We start from the raw sequence: 17,031 nt of genomic DNA on the forward strand, positions 1-17,031 counted from the left end.
AAGAGGACATATCCACCTTTATTCTATGTAAATGTTCCTATCTTAGCAAATTACCTGTAAGATTTCAAAGCAAAACTTCCTGCTAGTAGGACCATGAGTGAAGGGAGAGATCTGGCGAGTCTTCAGGGAAAGCAATCTGTTAAAGACGTATTTAAACTTAGAGCAGGTAATGGGACCTGCAATTTCACTCCTTGGAATCTGACAGCATTGATGTGACATATCACATGTATGAAGTCAAAAGTCGATCTTCAGTGTCAACATCAATCTCTCGGGATCCCATTAAAATGCATATTCTAATTTAGTAAGATGAGGAAGAATATAAGATTATCAATGCATAGTTAGAAACCTCCTGGCTGATCTCCACGCAGGGCTTCATGGACCATGCTTGGGTAGCAAGGGAAGTCACCACAATGTTGTCTACTAGCATATTAAATAAAAACCAGAAACAAAAAGTAGATACTTATAAATAATCTTGATGAAATTACTCAGTAGCCACGCCATTGAGCAGTACACAGGCGTTTATGGTTAATAATAAATACAATTCAAAAACGGAATAATAATAATAATGGTACTGCAACTATTTCAAGGGAATTTCAAATGAGTGTGGGGTTACATTATTATAAAGAAACTGAATAGATTAGATTTTTAGCCACACGAGAAAGGATGGGACCTGGTGAGATTTACTTCCCTGTTGACCTGTCTGTCTATTGCTGTTGTAATGGTTTAGGTCTTATTTGGGTGGCCATAGTGTTAAATTATCACAGGTATAGCTTCCCTGTCGTGAGATGCAACCTCACAGCAGGCTTTCTGGTCATCTGGTTCAAACAGTCGTTCTTCCCCCAGAGATGTTCCCATGTTAGGTGCAGGCCACGATCTGTTGTTCTCTGCATGTCGAATAGTGGTTTTCCACAGTGATCTCCACCTGCTACAAAGAAAAGCTTCTTTGAAGAGGGGTGAAAGCTGAGCTTATTGGTGGGTATATGTACTTAGAATGCAGTTAGCGATTAAGCTGGTTTAGGAAGGCAGTAGTTGTAGGTTCTCCTCAAAGATCCACAACCTCACTAGCCTCTGGTAGTCGATAGGCTTCCAGTCCCAGGCATTTTTCTCTATTTTTGACTTATCTCCAATTAGACAGCTATTGGTTACCATCAGGATAAGTCACTACTGCACCTTAAGGGATGCTTCCACGCTACTCATTGTTGTAGTCCACAGATATCGCATCTAGGTGGGACTATTGGTCGGTTTCTTCTCTTAGCAGCTTGCATAGGACCTTCTAGGACAATAAAGGCTAGTTCTGAAGGAGGAGGCTTTCAGATCTCCAGCTTGAACCCTGTGGCTCCTGGGTCTAAAGTACATGGTGTCTTCAGTAGTAGGGACTTACATTCAACCTCTGAGAAGTAGCCAATGGCAACAGCAATAAAAGTCCTGTATTGACTTTGGAGTCTCTTGGACAGCTGACCAACAATTCAAAAGGGGGTTTCTCATGCTTGGTACTGGAGTTTCCATTAGATAGTCTATGGCTGTTAGGGTATCCACTCTCAACCAAGTGGCATAACTTCATTCAATAATGTGTGTGTGTGTGTGTGTGTGTGTGTGTGTGTGTGTGTGTATATCTTATAAGTATTATGTATAATTTTAGGTAAATTTAAAAAACAACTTGATTCCTTATGGCTTTTTAAAACATTCATAATGTTATTTTTTTTCCTTTTTACCTCTCCTCTGTATTGACCTCCCTCCTGTCCCCACATCCCTTATCAGCTGTATCCTGCTATTCCTCTATCTAGTACTTCCCCTCCGTAGTCTCTTTAATTTCCAGGATTCTGTGTGTATTAACATATACTTCACATCTGAAGATTTGGAGCTAGAAATCACAGATGAAAGAGAGACCATGCAGCATTTGTCTTTCTGGGTCTGGACTACCTAACTCTATATAAAAGTTTCTAATTCCATCCTTCTACCTGTAAATTTCATTTTTCTCCAAAGGTGAATGGTGTGCCATTGTGTATATGTACCATATTTTGTTACCCATTCACTGGTTGACAAACACTTAGGTTGTTGCCATTTCCAAGCTCTTGCAGATAGAGCTGGAATAAGTACGACCTAGCAAGTATCTTCAGAGTAGAGTGTCGAGTCCTTCAGGCATATGCCAAAGAGCTGGAGAGCTGGATTGTATGGTAGATTTAGTTTTAGCTTTTAGGGACTTTTCTACACAGACTTCTGGAGTGGCTACATCCATTTGCAAGGCTCTTCTTAGGCTTTTCAGTTTCTTTCTTCAAAAAAAGAAAGATTGTAACGCCACCTTACCGGGACATTGCCCTAATTTTTGCTATGGTTTCTCGTGTTCAATATAATCTAGAGGATATTTGATGGTTCCACTCTAAGTTCCTGCTCACTGAGCTAAAGGGACCTTGGGCATCCTAAGATGTCTCCTCTTCTCACCCTCCAGGGAACCCTCCTCAGTTTTTCCTTCAGAACTTATCCTTTATCATTACTGAAAAATGGAAGAGTCACCAGCCAGCTCCCATGTTAGCCACTTACATCCGTTTGTGTCCTATCTTTTATTTTTGTTTGTTTTATAATCACCACATCTTCTGGGCTTGGGGCCCGTTATCTCCCCGCTCCTGAAGTTCCAATACTAACAAGAATCCTTCCTTGTATCAGAACTCTCTCAGCTTCATTCCTAACCTTCCTAGTTTGCAGTCATTGTCATGTTTCAGGCTTGTCTTGTGTTAATAGCCTGGCTGTATTTTTATGCTTTTATTACTTACAGCATGTAAATGTGTTTCTAAGTGAACTACTAACCCTGTGTTTTACAAAACCTTTTCAAAGACCATCACAGAGTTAAGAAGTTTCTTTGAACAGCCATATGATATGATAGGAGGATATGATATAATTGACTCAAGTATTCCCTAAGAGCTATTTGGGTTGTCTAGAGTTTTTAACAAATTCTTCAATGAGCATGCTTGTAATAAGCCACGTATCTGGTGGTTTTTTGTTTCTTTTGTCTAAAAGTTTAGGTGTGTTAGATTTTTAGAAATCTATGTCAATTTAAATTTTAATAAGTAAAGACATGTTTTGATAATTTCTGAAAACTTTCAGCAATTTATTTCTAATAACAATGTGTGAGGGCACTCCTCCCCACCCTGCCCTCATTTGTATTAAATGGTATCAATAATTTACTCTTTAATCCACTCTATTGAGGGATTGTTCCATCTTTATTTCTGTTTCCTCAGCACAAAATGAGGCTTTAAAACATTGACTTGGGGCAAGGTAATATCTCAAAATATCTATCTGTGTTTCCCGTGGGCTCTAGCTAGCAACCCGGTACTTCTTTCCTTTCATCCCACCGCAGACTATGCTCACCCCAAACAGAACCTCAGCCTCAAGCCTTAGTGTGGAGACAAGGAAGCCTCCAAAGAGCAGATAAGATGGTGGATAGAAGAAAAAGCTGTGAATAGGATCCAGTCTACGAGGAGGAGCAGAAACAGTTCCAAGAAGACTGGACCACCAAGTGGGAGGGAGAAACGCCTCCCACCAAGAAAACCAGGAAACAGAACCACAGGAAATCCTTTCCGGAGAAGCTTTGAAGCAAGCATGCTCACGCTCTGCCCTCCCCAGGCACTGGCGAGCTCCCACCTACAGTCTGCATCTGTAAGAGCCCCAGAACTGGGCAAACAACTTCTGCATCTTAGAAGATGCTGGGGATGAGAGGTAGGCTGAGCTACCGCCCCAGCTCAGTTCCCTTCTCGGGAGGGAATGAAGCAGGAAAGCCGGGAGTTTCCCCCAAAGCCCATCGGCACCGTGGATATCGCCACGATGGCTTTCCTTTTGGTACATCCATACCTTCCAGTTCTGATGTTCTTCCCATGCCTCAACTGAACCATTCTTACTACATTTCATAAACATCCTTCACCTGTTACATATTACATACTATTCAACCTGCAGTCAAATGTATCACAGATATATTTCTTGCTTATTCACAGGATTTCTGATCCTGCTATTGTGCTGTAACACCAGAGGTTTTGAATTTTTATGTCATTAAATCCAAGTTTTTCCTTCATGTCTTCTTGGATTTCAGCCTTGCTTAAGAAAGTGTGCATGAATATTCCTCTAGATGATCTTTTATTAGTGTAAAGAGGCTATAAAGACACCGCTTTCATATGTGCAGATATTTAATCCTTCTGGAAGTTATTCTTGTATGTAGTCTATAAGTCAAATACTGATCTACCCTTATTGCCTAAGTTCAGTTCTTGTCTCTGACTCTTACGAGCTGTTTAACTCTAGATCAGTTACTAAACCTTGCTGTGTCCAGTGTTTGCATCTATTAGTAAGAATGATAACAACTGATGTCTATCTCAAGAGGTTGTGAGACTGAGTTAGTGTATAAGCTCCTGGGTTACCAAGTAGTGAAAAGCTTGGGCTGTCAATGCTTTGTGTGTGTGTGTGTGTGTGTGTGTGTCTGTGTGTCTGTGTGTCTGTGTGTCTGTGTGTGTCTGTGTGTGTCTGTGTGTTTGGGTTTTTCTTCCATTGATCTACATATAATGTTATCATTTTGCTACTAGCTTTATGATAAAGTGTAGAAGGAAAATTCTCTCTCCCCTTTTCAGCAATCTCTCTCATTTTTTTAAAAGTATGTGTATAGGTATTCGCCCCTGTGTGTCTATGCAACACTTGTGTGCTGTGCCTACAGAGGTCAGAAGAGGGTATCAGGTCAGAAGAGGCTATCAGATCCCCAGAAACTGGAGTTACAGGGAAGTGTGAGCCACTGTGTTGGTTTTGGGAATCCAACACGACTCTTCTGGAAGAACAGGCAGTGCTCTTAATGGCTGAATCGTATCTATCTCCATCCCTTACATTCTGTGTGTGTGTGTGTGTGTGTGTGTGTGTGTGTGTGTGTGTGTGTGTGATCCCTTACATTCTGTGTGTGTGTGTGTGCGCGCGCGCGCGCGCACGCACGTGTGTGCACACACTCATGCTTGTGAATCCCATGTTGTGTTTGTGAAGCTGATAGGACAAATTTCAGAATCCAGTTCGCTCACCCTACCACGTGAGTTCCAGTATTTAACTTGTCAGGATTAGTGGCAAGCGCATTTGCCCACCTAGGCTTCTCTCTGTTCTGCCAGTCATCGATTTTAGCGTTTATCTTACAAGCTTTAAAACAATCTGACTATAAAATATTCATCTACACAAACTTTCAATGACCAGAACATAATTTTAACGGGGAGTGGAACTGAGCTACCAGCTCCATCCTGTCCAGAAGAAAACAAGTCTCACCAAACAAGTGTCAAAATCAGAGACAGAACATAGAGTCATCTTTTCCAACCCCCATAACTTTTACCCCAGGGATGCTGAATTAGAAAGCCCCAGGGAGAGTAACTATTCACCCATCCATCTGTCTGTCTGAGCAAGTCCTACTGTGGTACTGTGCCCTGCCTCATTGTGTTTGCAGACATCTCATTGCTTATGCTGTGTGAGTGCCTCCACCAAGGCAAAGGAAGCCACTCTGCAGCCACTGCTAGGCCAGATCGTCCCTAATGTGAAGCTGGGCTCTCTCCACTTGTTACCTCGGGGGCACAGCTCAAAGATTCTCCCGTGCTTACTTTGAACTGTCTTCAGCCCGTACACTTTCTAGGATAAAATAGTTTATCTGGATTTGCAAAATCATTTCCTGTCGTTCTGAGATCAAGCACCATCTTGACGTGTAAACATGCGCTCCTCTGTCCGCCCGAGCAACTTAGAGGGCACCAATTCAGGTTTCCCTTCCGATGGTGGCCAGGAAGAGGCCCAATAAATATTTCAAACATAAAAGGATTGTTCTAACAAAGGGGGTTTTAAAATCCCCCTGGGTTATCTGAACAGCTTTCCGTTTTATTTTGGTTTTACCTCTACCCTTCACAAACGGGAAAAGTCTTTTCTTCTTCTTCTTCTTCTTTTTTTTTCCAAAACAAAACACAGATTTACACAGATGTGGGTTGAGATTTGAAAAAAAAAAAATGATCGACAACAGGAACCACATCGGCAAGCAAGAGGAGACCTTGTAAACAAAGACACAGATATTAAGTGAGAGAAATACATTGCTCTAAGAAACCAATCTGAGTCCAGGCCAGCCTGGATAATCCCTTTTGGAGGATCCCGGTCCTGATAGCAAGCAATTCTTTCCTCAATGACAACTCCATGTAGCTGTGTTATAAACACAAACCTATCAGAGCACACATTACACACACCTTACTGTGACATGGCAAATGGTGTCTGGCATCCTAGATAAGCTTTATGGAGAGTGAAGAGGAGGAGACAAAAGAAGTAGGTGAGAGACCCAGAAAAAACACTTCCCTGAGTCCTTTGATGTAGCCAGAGTGATCAGCGATGAAAGAAACGGCCTTCTTAGGTCCCCTCTTTGCAGAGACTGGAACAGAAGGTGAACTATCAAAGATAGCAGCTAGATGCCTGTAAGTGACAGAAAGAGCCAATGGCAATGGGCATTTTGAATGCATGTTTTCAATGTGAAATGGAGTGAATGTACATGTTTATACCACACACTGTGACATTTCAATTCCTATACACAATGTATGACAATCTCGGATGAGGGTGGCTAGCCTATTGATCACCTGCAACATGTTTATGTGTTGAGTATATTCAAAATTCTCTCAACTAGCTGCTTTGAAATAGCCGGCTAATTGCTGTCAACTGTAGCTCTCCTGCTGTGCCCACTGATGATAAGTTATTACCCAACTGTTTTAGGAATCAGCTGTGTTGACTGCGCATAGGTGGCAAGGTTTCTTTACCCAGCTTCTCTCTCCAGTCATTGACAGTGAGCATCGCCCTGAAGTACTCCCACAAGACTTTATTCTTTGACTGTCAAAGAAAGCACTTGGTAATTCCACTGGGAACTTGTTAGAGAAGCTGAGCAGGCCGAAATAATTTCTAAGTTCAGATTTATAAACCATAGGGCTTCACGATGGAGGGAGTAGTCGGGTAATTCATGGATAATGGTATTTGGCCTAACTGCGACAAAGGCATTCATGAAATTGATAGACTCAGGAGTGTATGTCACAAAAGACTTTGGAATCAGTTTGGTGACAGGTACTTGCTGGAGTTTACAACAATGGCATACAACCTCATCCTCACCGTCCGGTCATCCTAGTTCAGAAGAATGCACAAGGATAAATTCGTGTGCTCTGGGAAGTGAGTGATTACACTTTTAAAGCTACACAGAGACCAGGCATGCAATTGGACTTTCTGTGATTTCCTTAAAAACATTATAACAATGTAAAACTCGGGCTGGATGGTCAGGCCTCTTCACCTGTAAATTACTCTAGCGAAAGTACAGGTCTTTTTTTCCTGAAAACAATGTTATGCTCTTTCTGTCTCCAAGGCTTGTGATGTCATTGTTTCCATAGGAATTTTTATCTCTCTCTAACATCCTTAAGTGCATTCAATATCTTTAATTGTGTTCAACTACTTGAAAACGACCTGACCTGGGAAGAACTGAGCAATAAAATCATATTTTCCCCTGCTGAGTAAAATTCATGTTGCTTTTCAAAGTGGTTAGTTGTGCTTCTAAGCAATAATAAATCAAGAGTGGAAAAGCGCATTGGAAACAAAGCCAATTTATCCTGAAGACAGATGTGTTCTCCCCCTCAAGTACTAACCGGGTCCAGTCCTGCTCAGCTTCCAAGATCAGACAAGATGGGAGTGTTCAGGGACAGATGTGTTCTCTATGGTTAAAAAAGAAAGAAAAGGAAGGTTGGCAGGCAATCGTGAGGAAAATGTAGTTTGAGACTGAAGATGTGTCTGAACTATATCCGCCAACCTCCCAATGCGGTTGATAAGATGCTGTGGGCTGCTCCTGGTACTCAGAGCAGCTGTCCACACTGATGATGTCATAGAGGCAGTGCACACGTCCAGTAAATACCTACCAAATGAAGCTAGCTATTTAGTCAGCGTCTTGTTGAAGCACTTGCTGCCTAAATCATGAGGTAAATTAGACAACGGGTCTAATTAAGCTTGGCATTCGCTTATAGCTAGATATGCTCCATTTGTGATCATTTATAATGAACATTCTTCCTCCTAGGGAAGGCAAATTGGAGAAGTGGCTAAGGGTTAGCATTGCCTTCACCTTACAGAGGAAGAAACTGCGTCTCACAGAGGCGAAAAGGCCACACACCTGAGGTCAGACCTGCTTTCTGGCGTTGCAACCCATTCTGGTGGACTTGCAAAAAGAACGCTTAGGTCTCATGTCTTGTCTGGATGACAGTGAAGCATCTCAGTGGGGTGCATGGACACAGGGACAATTTTGAACAATTGCTGCCAAGAGGGCGAAAAGATTATCACCTCCCCACCTCCTTCCCAGCTTGAAAGCATCTCCCTGAATCACTTACTTACCATGGTCAGCGACTTGCCTCTCACTTTTCAGTGAATACAAATCTCACCTCCATTAGCTCCCTTTTTCCGTGGAGCGGAGAGTCTAGAGCTTAGAGCTGAGAAGAGGGGAAAGCGTGTATGCTTGCCTAGGGGCATGAAAGCAGTCTCCTTCCCCAAGGACTCTGGACTGTATGCCCGGTGTGTGCTGTGTGCCCTGAGGGATCGCCTGGCTCCCCCACCTCTCTGTCTCTTATACCTTCCCCTATGGTTTCTAGGTGGGTGTTTACAAGCCTCTAAGCCACTGCGCACTATCAATTGTGAGTTCAGAGGTATATGAAGTCTTCCCGTACAGGATCTACTCAAATTGGCTTGCAATTACAGAACTGAAATGTTTCATAATCTCTATGGCTGTGCTAGAAAATCGTAGAAACAAATGTCAAGTGCCTTGTATACTATCTCGTTGAACAAGCCTTCCTGTCGCTTAGGAGAGTATCTTAGGCCTTCATTTTACAGATGAGAAGAAGATGGAGGCTCTGGGTGCATGGACCAAGGGAAGAGGGCAGGATTTGATGATAAGATTGGTGTCCTTGACTGTTACTGGATATTTTCTTCCTGAGCAGATGTTCTGGGAAAACACAAGTGCAGCATGTTAGATGCCTATCTTTCAGTTCTGACTGTAGGATTCCCAGTATTTACCATGGGCGCTTGGTGACAGCATTAAGAGCAATCTGTATTGTGTAAAATTTAACCTCAAAATCTAGCCCTCCCCAACCTACTCTTTAGTCATTGGTAGAAACTGCAACCCCAAGGCCTGGAAACTGTCACTCAACCACTAAGCTCCTAGCACGAGGCCATGATGTCATTGCATGCGTAACAGAGCCAACTCACAAAGCCAGGTCAACTTGACACCAGAGCCTGCGCTTTCAACACTTGCGATGTGGATAAAAGTGAACTAAATTCAATCTGGACTCGGCTCACTCTTCATCCACCTGGCACAATCATCGCTGCTGCTAAGAACTGGAGGCTACAGACTGATCCTTCTGGAATCAAAGCCTCTCTTTGAAGCACAGAGAATCTAGTGACACAGCCATAGTCCCTGCACCCTGCATGTGTGCGTGGTGGCAGAGCAGAGGCAGTGTCCCTTAAGCACTTCAGTACTGGGTCCCCACCCCATCCTCTCCACCCAACTGACCCCAGCCTGGATTCCATTCTAGAGATGGTTTCATTGACCATTGAACATAGTTTTCTTGCAGTAAAGTCAAACACGTGGGGTTACAGGATTCCCCTTGCAATGCTTTTTTTGGCATTTAGACCAATTTTATGATCTCTTGCCTAAGGTTTGGCTCCTGATAAGAGGAGTTAACACTAGCCATGGTATCTGGGGAAAACAATCCTTCTAGCAGCTGGCTAACCCGACTTCTTTTGCCATCTCTGCTCTCTCAGTTCCTCTCCTCTCCAGATTACTACCACACCTCTTTCATGTCCTCTCTTTATCTCCCTCAAGAGCTAGGGGTGCCCTGGGGGGTTCCCTGGCAGATGAGCACACTCTACAGAGTCAGTGTGATGCCTGGGGGGAGGGGAGGGGAGGGGGAGGGAGAAATGTAAGTTTCTCCATTCAGATGTGACAGAGCTCCAGATAGGGCCTGGGACATCTGAGTCAAGACCAAAGACAGAGAAAGGACACCTAGTCTCTGCAAACAGAGATAGGACTAACGGTGACAAGGTGAGACAGACTGGGGATTTGCACATGAACACTAGCTGTCTGAGCACCATGTGGCTGTCAGAAACGCATTTAGGAGGGAGAGAAAAAAATGTGATTTCTCATCCTGACATAGTTTAGAGACTAGCCAATAATAAGGAGATAGTAGCATTGGTGAGATGTTGTTGTTGCTGTTGTTGTTGTTACTGTTGGTGCTTCTACTGGTGTTTTTTTTTTTTTTTTTGACACCATGAAAATTAACGGAATGTAATAACATTTTATTTCTCTGGGCTATAAATTTACATGTTGATGGATTCGTTTAACTGACCATTAAATAGTTATATTTCAAATTACTTGAGGTTTGAAAAAAAAAAGCTAAAATGGGCTTAAGCCAAAAAAGAGAGGGAAAGAAGAAAGAAAGCAGAGAAAAGGAGAAGAGAAAAAGAACTTACTTGCTCAGCTAACACACACAGCTTCTGCCATGGCTGCACCCAGACAGTCACGTGGTGTCATGGGAATTAACACCCACCTCTTGGCTCTTTTTCCTTTGATGCTGGCTTTTTTTTTTCTGGCAGGGTTTCCTCCCTAAGTGACAAGGATTCCATTCCACGCCAACTCTAGGTAAGAAAGCACCTCTCTTTCAAGAATTCAAGCAAGATCCTCAGGTTTGCCTTTTTGATAGGGTGGTGTTGGTCAAGGACCCAGCTCAGATTAGTTACTGCGGCTAGGGGATTGTGTGTATTCACTGATCAGACCTGAGTCTCCAGTACAGTTGCGAGGCACCACTCTCCACATTCAAACCACTAAATCAGCATCAGGGAGATGGGATTCTTTGGAGAAAGAGCTGGAACTCACATGTAGAAGGGAAGTGAGACGGCCAAACCACAGAAAGTCATGAACTTTCTTCTCTCGGATCTTGAGAGAAGCCTTCATTAATCCATCTTTTTATTCACCCTTTTTTTTTTTTCTTGTATTAAGTTTTCTTAGCTTCTGCATCCAAACCACAGTTAAAAAAAATCCCAGAAAAGTAAGAATTATTATTTTCTTTGAATGATAGCACCAAATGCAATCAAACAGGAGCCGTTTATCAACAAAAGGCCTTTTCCCCCCAATCCCATCCTCCCACCCCCACCCTTTAAATGAGATTTCCCAGTAAGTTATAAAGACTCAATAGTTATCTCCATCCAATAGTAAACATCACACACGTTCATTCTGAGGCTGCTCTACTGGCCTAGAGCCAAGTCTCAATTATTAGAGGACGCAGAATATGAGGAGCTTGGGATCGACAGTGAAGCCCAGCTTTAGCCAAAGATCCAGCTCCTTCCTAGATAAAACTTGGGCCCAGCTGTTGTGAACAGTTGCACTGACTAATGTGACATCCACATCTGGTGAAATTGTCCCCTCCCATACTTAGACAGAGCTGTGGGTCACATGATCCTCAACACACTTTATAAGCTTTGATCAGTTGATATCCATTCACCCCCGATACCAAAGGTGAGCATTTTACCATCTGGGGGGAAAGATTCAACAGACCAAAGCACTCAGAGAATCAGCATTGAAAAGTGAATCTCGGGTTGCTGCTTGAGACTGAATTCCTTCTTGCGACCCCCGTTTCCCAGTTAACCAAAAACCCCCAAGTGTCTTCCCTATCAAAACATAAAATGTCTTCCTCATCAGTGTATCCATTACACGATTTGTTGCTGCAGCAAAACATGGGAGAAAAGCAATGGAAGAAGGAAGGGCTTCTTTCGGTCCATGAGTCCAGGATGCTGTGCATCCTGACGATGTAGTCAAGGCAACAGGAACTCAGGGCAGCTGGTCACAAGCATGCACAAGCAGATCAGTGACTACTACTGCTCAGCCCTCTCTCTCTTTTTATTCAGTCGAGGACCCTAGCCCAGAAAGTAGCATCGCCCACAATCAAGGTGGATCTCTCCACCCCAATTAATCTAATGTTGTAGGGACCAGCCCATAGACTTGTCCCCTAGGTGGCTTTCAATCTAGTCAGGGTGACAATCGAATTAACCGTCACACTCATCTGTCCTTAATCATTCTGTTTTCTGTAATTGGAAACAATGGCCAGAGAGAGAGAGAGAGAGAGAGAGAGAGACTGGGCATGAGAGACGGGAAAGGTTAAAGGTCAACTGAGTTGAACAAACCAAGGTGTGCTCAAAGAAGGGGGACGGGGAGGGGGAGGCAGCTTCGACATGGAGGCCAGCATCAAAGGGTCCCCACTTGGTAGTCAGCTTTCAGTGTTAGAAATTACTTTAATTAAACATAACATCCTCCTTCCCTTCCCGCGTCGGCTCCCTCCGACCTCCCTCGTACCTCCCCAACTCCCTCTCAAACTCATGGCCCTTTCCTTCTGATTACTATATTTACATATATTTATATGTAAGCATAAATAAATAATCAAACAAACAAACAAACCCCTGAGTCTGTTCAACGTTGCTTATATGTGCCAGGGGACTTATCCCCTAGGGAAGATTCTCTTTCTCTCAACTTCATTTTATCCTAGAATCTCCTCAATGCAGTCACACGACAACTGCCTAATTTTTTTCCCCTCTAGAAACTAGAACCATATTGTTTGTTACAAGTCTTCCTCAAATGGCCTGTCCCATCTTGCAGTGGTCTGTGCTACTGGCTCTGTTACCAGCTAACATTTATTCCTGGTGGAACATAAGCATGTACTTCATGACCAGATGGCAAAGCAGCAGAAGGGGAAAAGAGATGGGTCCTGCAATCCTCGCCAAGGGCACACACCTTTAAATCCACAAGTCTGCCACTAAACCTCCCTTCTTAAGCTTTCATTGCCGCCCAACAACCCCAGCTGTGGCCAAGTATTCAACAGGCAGGCTCTTGGCAAATAAAACCATAACACCTAAGAGTTAAATACATAGCCAAGTATGTCTGTCCCTAGTGGATGTATCAAAAGCCTTCAACTGACATTTCAAATATATCTACCCACTTCTAGAAAAATCAGCCTTCTTCATAAAAAGCCCGGGCACATGAAGATGCATACATGGTACCCATTTCGGCACTGAGATGGTGAAGAGAAAAATCTAGAATCTCCAAGCTGCACCCGCTCACAATAGGGGGCTGTGAGCAGGGGGAAGTGTTCCAGTAATAAACGCCGCTGGGGTTTGTGGGTGCTTGTGTCATATCTTACCTGACTCAGAATCCTGCCAGAGGCCTGCTGTGCAGAAATCACCTGCCGAGACTCCACCTTTGTAAGGTGGGAAGGCTAAAAGAGTTCATAAGTCACAGTGACTATCAGCGTCAGCACAGAAGATGGACGTAATCAACTTTCCTAAATTTCAACTATCTTACCACCTTGTTTCCTTTTTTCCTTCTATTGAAGTGTGATTTACATATTCAACCAGCCCTAGGTTGTTGACTTCTTATGAATCTGGGTAATTGTCCAGAACTGTAAAACTCTCCGTATAATCAAGACATTTTTTTGGTCATTTCAAAGAGCTTCCACAAGGCACCCTCTTCTTCCGTCTCAAGGAGCCCTGAGCAGCATGTGGTTAGGCTCTTCTGGACAAACCACTGAGAAGGACTCAAAGCACATATACCTGTGTGCCTGAGACCCTGCAAGCAACCATGAGTTTCTGACTCACTCACAGGGGCGACAGTGTGTGGTTGTACATTTCCACTTTTTCTGCTGATCAGAGTGTGTCAGAACACGGATGCAGCGCATCTGCTATCATTTTCAGACTCTGAGTTTTACATAGAAGAGCCTGGATGTTTCCGTTTCTCTACAAGTAAGAAGACTTGTGAGTCACGGGTTGAGTGTGTTTGATATTTACTGTGAGCTATCGATGGCTTCTGTAATTATGTCGCCAGTTTACCTTTCTGTATGTCACATTATAACTAATTCAGAAAGGAAGTATTCTGGGTGTTGACTTGAAAAGTATGGGGGGAGGGGAAAGCAATGGCAGTGCATTTCCCTGAAGAGTAGGCATAAATCTAATTCTTCAGCTAAGTGGGAGGTATACCCACCTTTTGTTTTATTTATTTACTTTTTAACAGCAGTTGCTTCTGGAGCACAGGGTAAGAGAACCACGGAGACATCTTTCTGATTTGTCAGAATAGTAGAGTTGTAACCTTTTCCTTTCTTCTTTAGTTTTTCAAGGAAACAAAACCATTGGCTTCACTTGAAGATGATACTCTGTTGGAAAGAGACTCCCTTCTTTCCCAGAGATCCCCGCACAGCAGAGGCTAAGGTTGGAAGATCTGGGAAGATCTAGGAAGATAATCACCCAGCTGGGGACTGCTGCAACACCTCACAGAGGCCTGGAGGAGTGAGGCTTTGCTGGTGCAGGGCTGCTAGGATCTGCCAGCGCAGGATCATGGCATGCGATATCACACCCCACTGTGATAACTGATTGCTTTCCACGATTAGGGTAAAAGGACAGAAGGGCTGCTTCCTATTTTGTCTTTCTTTCTTGGGTTTTATTGGTTTTGGTTTTATGTGTGCGTGTGTTTTTGGGCTTTTTTGTTATTTATTTATTTATTGGTGTTTGTTTGTTCTTTGGGTTTTTTTTAAAGATTTATTTATTTATTTATTTTATGTATATGAGTACACTATAGCTGTCTTCAGACTCACCAGAAAAGGGGATCATCAGATCCCATTACAGATGCTTGTGAGCTACCATGTGGTTGCTGGGAATTGAACTCAAGACCAGAAGTCAGTGCTCTAAGCCATCTCTCCAGCCCGCTTTGGCTCTTTTTTTTTTCTTTTTTGATTTACAAATTATAATTACTTATTTATAAAGACAGAAAATCATTCTTAAATTACTAAATCCTGCTTAGGAATTCATGCTTAGGAATCCACAGTCTTTTGAACCACTAGCAAACACTTTAGGGAATTCGAAGACATCCCACAGGGCAAAACCCATCTGCTGGTAGTTCTACTAATTTTTTTTAAGCTTTCCCAAACCTTTAGGACGTCTCTTTTATGGGAGCAAACAAAGGCAGCCCCTCTTGACCGTTCCTGATACTGAGCAAGTCTTCAAATCCTCAAGTCACGGAGCTTGGTTTGCCGCTTGCCAACTTGATGGTCTCTAGGTCCACTGTGATCATCCCAAGAAATCTGTCTTTCACTGTCAGCAGGCAAACATAGTGAATAGTGCGCTTGCCTAAACCTCCCCTTGTGACTGTCTCTAACTGGCTCCCAGCCCCCTCCCTGGCCTCTGGGTTTGTTCCATGGTCTCTAGCATTGCCTTTCAGCCCAGCGTGTCTGGTCCCTTAGTCATTGCTTCAGAACTGCTCTTCCAGGAAAAGCCTATTGTTTCTGCACTTCCGGATAGCTTACTTCCTGTCTTTTTTTCTGCGGGGAAAGAAGAAAAGCCATTCAAAAATCACAGCAGACTCTGATGCATTTCACAATTGTAGTTTATTATAATTATGTACTTGGTTTGGTGTGGGGGTGAACACAGGGTCTTACCATGGTGTCTTTGCATGCCAGAGAGTTTCCACCGAGGTCTCAGTATAAATGCTGCCTGTTTGCACCTCCAGTGGCGCACCAGATGGGGAAGAGGATACTCTGCTCCAAGGAGGCTAACTGTCTTCACAGGCCAGGCAGGAGGGGCAAGCTCTTGAATAGGTGGAAATGTCTCCCCAGCACTGCTATCCTTCCCCGGATTCACACCAAAATAAGAACTGGGTCAGACAAACCAAGTCTGGCTGCCTAGGGGGACTGAGTCACGGGGATGAGGAAGATAACAGAGAAAACTAGAACCTAGGTTTGAGTCTTGGAAAGGACAGACACGCACATGTGTGTACATGTACACACACGTGCTCACATGCATATTCTCTACAGTCTTTGTGGGGGAACTGGGCCCAGGGCCTTGAGGATTACTAGGTAAGTGCTCTACCACTAAGTTACACCCCTGGCATGCTTCCCCACATGCTACACATTAATACATGCATCTGTACTGAAGAAAAGTTCACACAGCTATTAAAATAGCTGAAGCACACTTGACTTAGGCCTACCCAACAACAAAGGCAGACCACTATTCACTAGCTCTGCATCTTCTGGTGAGTTACTTAGATGTTTAGATTTTAGCATATTAATGTGTTCAAACCGGAATAATAAAATCCAGAGAATTTGTTTCCACGGAGCCTTGAGAATGAAATGAGTTTACATGCGTCTTCTCCACACACTAAAGTTCCTTTTTCCTCTTTAGCTTAGTTTTGGTTTATCTCCTAGGTAAAGTATTGTGATGATGTAACGAGGGACATGAAAATGCTTTGGAAACCATTGCTTGCTATGTAAAATCAATCATGTTGTTTTGAGAAATTATTTTAACAAAAGCATATGACTCAGTAGTAAAAATTAACCTTAAAGATGCCAAAGATACTATTTATTAATATATAATAATTGGAAATGAGTTGGCTCATCACTGTGATAGGCATGTGAATGTGAAAAGTGAAGGTTTTATTACATCATCATGTGTAAAGGGAATGAGGAATGAAACTAAAATAACTCAGAGAGTATCAGAAAGGGCTGGTTATATACAGGGAGATTTATATAACAGAATATCATAAATCGTTATTGTTAAAGTCTCTTTAGGTAGCAATATGTAATGATTTCCAAAGTCATTGCCAAGTGGAAAGGAAAGATGCAAAGAATATTTATGTTACCCTGCCACACTTCTGCCCATATACAAATGCGCTATGATCCCATTTATTTTTTAATAGACCAGCATTGTCCAGTTGAAATACAATATAAACAAATGGAAGCCACATAAGCAACTTAAAATCTTCTAGTAACATTTTAAAAAGTAAAAAGAGACATGTAAAATGTGTTTTATGATACCCTAAATATTATAGGCATGTGACCAATATGAAATATTTTTAAGAGGGATTATATTATTTCATAAAATTCGGTTTGGTTTGGTTTTTTGCTGGGGTGTGTGTTTTGCACTTGTAGTGCAGGTCAATCCGAGCTGCTCACATTCCCA

General features: G+C 42.8%; 1 long non-coding RNA gene across 3 annotated transcripts in view; it reads left to right on the forward strand.

Annotated features, from left to right (window-relative positions):
* Gm32727 overlaps positions 1 to 14,491 on the forward strand; it is a 35,881-nt gene extending 21,390 nt beyond the window's left edge. Inside the window, exons 1-3 of one of the 3 annotated variants that reach the window (XR_868501.1) lie at positions 7,948 to 7,976; positions 10,636 to 10,681; positions 14,190 to 14,491. This is a non-coding gene — a long non-coding RNA (predicted gene, 32727). Of the gene's footprint in view, positions 1 to 7,927; positions 7,977 to 10,635; positions 10,682 to 14,189 lie in introns of those variants that run through there. The other 2 variants (XR_868500.2, XR_377046.1) reach the window with 2 other exon arrangements.
* Positions 14,492 to 17,031: the final 2,540 nt, after the last annotated feature.

Source organism: Mus musculus, chromosome 5 (genome assembly GCF_000001635.26).
Source record: "Mus musculus strain C57BL/6J chromosome 5, GRCm38.p6 C57BL/6J".
NCBI classification, from domain to species: domain Eukaryota; kingdom Metazoa; phylum Chordata; class Mammalia; order Rodentia; family Muridae; genus Mus; species Mus musculus.